Raw genomic sequence first — 8,062 nt, 5'->3', positions numbered from 1 at the left:
GCTGCACGCGAGGTTAGCATCTCTAACCCGCGTGTCGACCCCAAGGGTCAACTGTATAACCAGAGCTCTAGATTTGAAAAAGGGCAGGCATTGGGTTTAGAAAGCAGAGTGCGTGTCTGCCTAGCAAAACTCAGAATTCCAATCCCTCCTGTGTTTTTGTCCTTAGGTCTGCCTGTGATTTCAGCTGTAGGGCTTATCAACACTGGAAGCAAGGAAGGAGGAGGAAATTGCACCAGATCAGTCAGGTTGGTGTGCGGCCTCCCTGGATAGACCTGTAGAGTGTAGTGGTGTATATACCAAGGGGGCTGGGCATGCCTTAGCCTCTCTCCCTTTCAGCAAGCTTTCCCACCATCCCTGCTACTATTCAATGCAGAGAAAAGAGTGTAGTAATGCCCGGGCAGGACACTGTTGGGCGTTAGTGGGAGTGTGGAAGGGATAAAACGAGGTAACAGTTTTCTGCGATTCCACTTCTCCGACCACACAGTGCATGTCTACTCTGTCATGTCCTGTGTGGCTGCCTGCATAGATGGAAGAGATTCAAAGCCCATTTCTTTCTTCCCCCTCAGGTCCATCTCCAGCGGTGGCTGTGGAGGCCTTGGAGTGGCGGAAGATTACCACTCTCAACAGATCTGCTCTCAGGACCCATCACCTTCCCTCGGCCTGAGTGCCTCTGCCCTCTGTCCGTATCAGTGACAGAGGCTGTGTGTTTGGCAAGGGGACTGCATGCCTGCTGAACCGACAGTTGACTCTAACTCTTGCTACAAAGTTTCTCTCTGACCCAGTGAAAGAGTGTCAAGACATCTGCCTGGGACAGGTTGAGAGCCAAGGCCAAGACTGTATAGGGCTACCTATATAACTGGGCTTCAGCCATGACTCGGAGTAGAAATAAGGCCAAAACTGCAAAAAAGGCTGGTGTAGAAGCCGAAGCAAAGAGAGAGGCTGCTGGTGTAGTCAGGCCTGGAGCCAAGACCCCGGGCAAAGCAGGAGCCAGGCAGGGTCTCAGGCAGATTCAGTGGCAGAGACGAAGGCAGTGTCTAAGAACAAGGTTGTAATTGAGATGAAAGAAGGATCCCTGGCAAATTTCAGTCCCAAAGCTGAAGATGCGGCCACTGGAGTATCTCTCGGTTTCGTTGTGTGGCTGAGGCTAGTGTAGAGTCCAGGTCCATGCGTAAAGATAAGGCTGGTATGGGTGCCTGCTCCTGGGCTGGGGAGGAGACCAGTGTTGGTTCCGGGTTCTGGACTGGAGAGAGACTGGTAATCGTTCCAGGGCTAAGGATGAAGAGAGAGCTGATCCTGGTCCCCCGTCCTGTGCTGGGAAGCTGGAGCCTGTGGTGGCCGGGGGCTAGCTGCAAGGCTAGGCCAGGGCTGAGGAGGAGGAGGAAGAGAACGTTATCGGGAACTGGTTTTGGGATGGAGACGAAACTAGTTTTGACCCTAATCCGAGACCCGTGAGTAAGATAGTTAGGCCCCCAGCCTGTGGATGAAATTAATGAAAAGAATAGGCCCAAGGACTGGTCTGAGGTCACTATCTGGCCCAAAGCCCCTGCTGTAACCCCAGCAGTGTTAGGATTTAGATCCCAAGTCCCGTCTGAGACAAGGCCTCCTTCATATATTGTCCTGGCCTCAGCTGAGGAGAATGCTCATTCTTTGCCTGTGGCAGCAGTGTGCTCTTCCATGAGCACTCCTCCATGCTCACAGCCTATCCCTGAGTGCCCATTTGGTTCTGACCCTTGCATTCAGACCATAGAGGAGATTAGACGCCAAATCAGGTTCAGGGAGGCGAATGGGATTAAGCCATTTGCTTGCCCTTGCAAAATGGAATGCTACATGAATTCTGAGGAATTTGAAAAACTTGTTACCTTACTTAAGTCACTACTGATCCTCTCATTCATAAATAGCTCAAATTGCAATGGGGGTCATTCATGTTCATCCATTTGCCCAAGAGTTCATCAATGAGGTGGGTGTGGTGACGCTTATTGAAAGCTTGCTCAGTTTTCCTTCCTCTGAAATGAGGAAAAAGGCCGTAATTACTCTGAATCCCCCCTTCTGGGGATGAAAGACAGCGCAAGGTTGAATTACACGTCAAGCATATGTGTGAGGGAAACGGCGTGTTTTTCCCTTGAACTCACCCGGACAGCAGTCTGGATTAAAGATACTAGGGCAACTGACTGCTGACTCTAACCATCACCGTATTGTTGCCAGTTACTTTTCAGAGCTCTTTTCGTGTGCTGTCCCTGGGAAATCGTAAAACCAGAAATCTTGTTCTGAAAGTACTGTTGAATTGTCTGAGAACCCAGCTGCAGCCAGAGACATGATCAATACAGAGGCATTAGCAGCATTAAAACTCATCTTCAACCAGAAAGAAGCAAAGGCCAATCTGGTTAGTGCCGTGGCCATATTTTATTAACATAAAAGAGCATATCAGAAAGGGCTCGATTGTAGTTGTCGATCACTTGAGTTATAACACACTCATGGCCATCTTCCGTGAAGTTAAAGTGATTATTGAGACAATGTAAAATGAGCCAGAAATAAAAGGGAACACTTTGAACAATCTCCAAACTCTAATGATAGGCTGTCTGTTCTGAAAGAGCCTTGCAAAATGTTTTGTTCATTCTAGTGTGCATATTGTGAGTTACATCTTTAACACAGTGTTGTGGCAGTCTCCAGCTTTGAGCTAGACGTTTTGGGGGTATCAGATGACTTACTCCATCGTGAGCTGAAAACGCCTGTTGATTTTTACCTTGTGTCGATGGGACCCTTCTTAACATTTCACTTAAGAAGTTAGTGAACCAGTTCATCTTAAGTAAGCTAACTTGTTCATTAGTATCTGCTTAGATCCATTTGTGGCTTCAACGACATAAAAGATAATACCCTTGGACTTATAATCTAGTTGCAGAAATGCACACACAAGATAACAGTACGTGCAATCACGCATACACACCGTCACTCTCTCTGCGAAATGTGCACTCCCAGTACGTAAAGGAGGCAAGGGTTGCTATAAGCCTGTTTAGTGTAAGAAATTACTCTTTTATTCTACCTACGTCAGATAACTCATTTCTCAGTGTGTGAAAATACTGGGTTATACGCTTTGAGGTTTTTAAACCGTTAAGAAACTAAAAGAAGATCATACTGTAAATAGTGTGTGTACTTGCTCTCCTCCCCGACTAACTGTGTATCGTGAATGTCTTTCCATGTCAATAAATAACGCTTCTGCAACATGTTTTTGAGTCACTCGGTGTTTTTGTGTATGTGTGTTCACAGTTGGTGCATAGTGCCTAATCTTTCATTGCATATCCTCTTAATAAACAACAAGCACAAATGTCTTCTCTTGCAAAAATAGGACTAAAGTATTCTGCCACTTGCCTTTTCATCTTTCCAGTTGTCTTTCCAATTTAATATTTACATGCTTTTTATTTAATAGCTTTCTTGAGATATAATTGACATACATTAAACCGTATTTAAAATATACAATTGGATAAATTTTGACATGTGTACACACGTGAAACCATCGCCACAGTGGAGATAGTGACCGTGTCCATCAACCCCAAAAGTTTCTTCACACCCTTTTGTAATCCCTCCCTCCTGCCCTTCCCTATGTCTCCGCACCCCCAGACAACCACTGACTGCTCTATACGACAATATGGAATCGTTATCATTTTCTGTAGTTTTATAGAAATGGAATCATACAACATGGATTGGGGGCGGGGGGGTCTGGCTTCTTTCACTCACCAAGATTATTTGAGATCCATCCATGTTGTTATATGTATCAGTAGTGATTACTTTTTATTGCCAAGTAGTATTCCACGATATGGCTATACCACAGTTTGCTTATCCATTTGCCTGTTGGACATTTGGGTTGTTTCCAGATTTGGGCTATTAGAAATAAAGCTGCTGTCAGGATTTGTGTACAACTGTTTCTATGGTCATATGCTTTGCTTTTTGGTAAATACCTGGGAGTGGATGACTGGATCATATGGTAGGTATATGTTTAACTTTTATGTTTTCCAAAGTGTACCATTTTACATTGCTGCAGCTGTGTATGAGAGTTCTGATTTCTCCACATCCTTGCTAACACTTGGTATGGTCAGTCTTTTTAATTTTAGCCACATGTCTGACTCTGGGTGGTGAACACACAATGTGACATATAGGTGATGTATCACAGAATTGTACACCTGAAACCTATGTAACTTTACTAACATGTCACCCCAATAAACTTTAATTAAGAAAAAAATTTTAAAAATTTAGCCACATGTTCTTGTAGACCGAATATGCATTTCCCTAGTGACTAATGGTGTGGAACATCTTTTCACATGCATATTTGCCATCCATATAGCTTGGATGAAGTATGTGTAACTCTTACGGCCCCCTTTATTTTTTTAATTGGGGGTGTGCATTTGGTTGATTTTTTTAAGAGATTTTTATATATACTGGGTACAAGTCTATTATCAGATACGCTTTACAAATATTTTATGTCAGTCTGTGGATTGCCCTTTTATTCTCTTAAAGATGTCTTTTGAAGAGCAGAAGTTTCCAATTTTGATGAAGAATAATTCTTTTAACCGGTTGTGTTTTAGTGCTATATATATATATATATATATATATATATATAAATCGTTGCCTAACCCAGGTCACAAAAAGATTTTATCCTATGTTCTAAACGTTTTACAGTTTTAGGTTTCACATTTCGGTCTATGATCCATTTTGAGTTCTTTTTATATGGTACAAGTCATAGGCTGAAGTTCATTTTTTGGCATAGTGGTAACCAATTTTTTTTCCAGCATCGCTTTCTTAAAAGACTTGTTTCTCCACTGAGTTGCCTTTGCATCTTTGTCAAAAATTAGTTGTCCCTGTATGCATGGGTCTGTTTCCGGACTCTTTATTGTGTTCCTTTGATCTACTTGTGTATCTTGATTGTGATGCCACACTGTCTTGATTACAGTAGCCTTATAATGTCTTGATATCAGGCAGTGTGAGTCCTCTGACTGTATTATTTTTCAAAGTTATTTTGGTTATTCTTTCTTTTGCACATGAATTTTAGAATCAGCTTGTCGATTTCTACAAAAACTCCAGCTGGGATTTTGATCACGATAGCTTTGAATCAGTAGATCAATTTGGGGAGAATTGACATCTTACCAATGTTGAATGTCCTGACCCACGAACAAAATATATCTCTACTTATTTAGGTCTCCCCTTTAATTTCTCTCAGCAGCATTTTGTAGTTTCCGTGCAACATACTCTTTAGTATATTCTTTCATATTCTTTAGCATGTTCTTACATTCTTTTTCCTGTGGAAATCGATGCATCCTTGTTTATATTTTTATGCCTGTTGGAATATTTCTGTATGATATATTCCTTGAAGTGGAACCGCTTTGTCATAATCATGAGTGGCAGTGCCCTCCAGCTAAAAACCACCAGGAACATGCCTGTATTTGAACAAGTTGAGTTGCAGAGAGAGAGAGAACACACGCCAATGGGGAATCATGGGGTGCTTCAATAAGAGGGTTTAGAAATGACTTGTTATAGGATTGGGACCTGTGTTAGGTGATCGGGGGAGGGTTTAAGGAAGTGAGGCTTTGCTGTAGATGGAAAGCTGTCAGGAAGCATGAGTAATTCTATGATTCGGCGTCTAAATCAACCTTACTCTACGAATGGGGAAGACTAGGGCAAGGCTAAAGCGATAGGTAAAGAAGTAGCAGTCCCTCGTAATAGCCAGATTGGAGGTATATTGCTCAGTTTTGTGATTGGGACTATGCTTCTCTGTGTTCATACATGATTACAGAGTGGTCTTGTTTTTGTCTTGATACATCGCAGTCACAGAGTGGCCTTATCTGATATTAATGGTATGTGAAATTGTTTATATCCAACAAGAGAACACCAAGGCCCAGCTGTGAGTGCCAGGCCAGCTCCTGAATGTCAGGGGCTGCTTTTCTTCTCGTGGATATTTACAAATTTTGATATATACTGGCTAACTGACCTTTACAACATATCCCCTCAACCCATGGAACGTGAATGTCTCTTTCTTCATATATTGGCCAACACGTGGTATCAATGTTTTCAATTTTTGCTACTCTGAGAGGCAATAAAAAAAATTCAGCTCTGCCTTGTTTTTTATAACATTTTAATGCTTACATAACGTTCTTTACTATGGATGTGGCACTTGAAGCACAACCATCCTGTCGATTTCTTTTAAAAAGTGTCTGCTAGGATTTTTATTAGGATTCCACTGAATCTATAGTTCAGTTTGGTGAGAATAGGCAACATCTTAACAATACAGAGTCTTGCAAACGACGAAGGCTGTATGTCCCTCTATTGAGGTCTTTTTAATTTCGTGAAGTATCGTTTTGTAGTATTCGATGTACAGGCCTTGCACATCCGTGGACAGATCATTCCTAAGTATCTCCCGCTTCTTGTTGCTATTGTAAATGGTAGTGTTTTTAATTAAAATCTCTGTATTTTATTTTCGTTGAACCGCCAGCAGCCAAATGTTCCACAGAAGCTGTTAAGGAACCTCTTTGAGTGAAAGCACAGGTTACTCCAGGATGGAAAAGGTATTTGATGCATAACATGCATTTGCCTGTATTTCCAAGTCAGCATTTATCTTTTATCGTCATTCTACTGAAACTAGCAAGAAAAATGTCCCAGACACAATTCAACACATCATCTCCAAAAAAATCCCTCACTCAAACAGCTCAGTAGCTTTGAAATTTATGTGTATGGTCAGAAATAAACCTGTTGAATTGTGGGGATATTTTTCTTTACACTCCGTAAGTCTACCTCAGTAAATTCCTGGGATCTTGGGTGGTGAGACAAAGTGGTGGGTGGGAGAACAGGGACAGAGTGGGGGGGGGGCAGAGAGAGAGAGAGAGAGAGAGAGAGAGAGATAGAGAACAAGCAAGGAGGGGGAGGGGAGGATATATGTGTATATTGCTGAAGCTGCCAGGAATGTTTATTGTGAAGAACACTTCAGGTTAATTACTGTGCATTATGCCAGTCCTGTCAATTCCTAGCACGTACTGGAACCCGGTCACGGCGGATATTGTTTGTTTTTCTCCAGCTACTTGGCCAGCATGGTTACCATGGTGACTCAGTGACTGCAGTGAGACTTGATGTGGTCTGAGCATCCAGTGATGATTCTTGCCTGAGTCACTTGTTACTATGGTTTCTGTCAAGTATTGCTTTTATAATTCTGTCGTTTCTTGTAGAATTGTTGGTTAGCATTTAGTGAAATGCTAGGGTTGAGCTTTCCCTATATTAATTAATTATATCATTAATTAATTAATTAATTTCATGTATATAAGTATGACCCCGAGATTCCTATTTTCTCTCAAGGGATTTGTTATCTTTATATATTTTGATGCTCAAATTGTTTCAGAATTGGTCAGTGTTAGCCCTTCAAGTTGTCCTCTGTGACCATTTGACACCTCCCTCAGCTTCTTTGAGCACGTATGTTCTTCTCTGAGCCTGACTATCTCCCATTTGTGGAAAGGAATGATGCCACGTCGGAGCATTGCTTTGAAGATTTGAGGAGAAAAGTCTGAAAATAACAACCTACAGTGTGTGGCATGTAATATATTCTCACCAAACTTTATTTGTCCATTTCCACTTTACCTCCTTCATTCTGTCCATGTGATACCTCTGGCATTAGCATCAGAGAATGACTGTCCAAGACAGAATACTAGGACAGGTAACCGCAAGCAGGGATAAGTCGACATTTCCATGATGTGAGCCTCAGTGTCACTGCTGTGAGGGGAGGGGGCTGTGTGATGGAGCTGGGGGAGGGGCAAAGCGCCATTGCGCAGCTTCCAGTGACCTGAGTGGGGACAGGCAAGCACATCCTCACCCTTTCCCTTGCACGTCATATGCTTCTCCCATGCTCCCACATTCCTCTCTGTTCCTTATGCTGTCTCAACCCCCCCTCCACGACACTCCCTTCTATTGGAACATCACAGACGGGTGTGGACTCTGAGCCCCAGAAATAGGAGCTGAGATAGAAGAACCAAGTGTGATGTTGAGTGTGCTAGACGGGTTCCTGGAGCAAGAATGAAGAGATCGGCGTCCCATC

At 42.7% G+C, this 8,062-nt stretch overlaps 1 pseudogene; it reads left to right on the top strand.

The window, feature by feature from the left end:
- The first annotated feature begins 101 nt into the window (after positions 1 to 101).
- LOC117019953 (protein BHLHb9-like) lies at positions 102 to 2,525 on the top strand (annotated as a pseudogene).
- Positions 2,526 to 8,062: the final 5,537 nt, after the last annotated feature.

This window comes from Rhinolophus ferrumequinum, unplaced genomic scaffold (assembly GCF_004115265.2).
Source record: "Rhinolophus ferrumequinum isolate MPI-CBG mRhiFer1 unplaced genomic scaffold, mRhiFer1_v1.p scaffold_19_arrow_ctg1, whole genome shotgun sequence".
Lineage (NCBI taxonomy): Eukaryota > Metazoa > Chordata > Mammalia > Chiroptera > Rhinolophidae > Rhinolophus > Rhinolophus ferrumequinum.
This window is presented reverse-complemented; position numbering and strand designations above follow the sequence as displayed.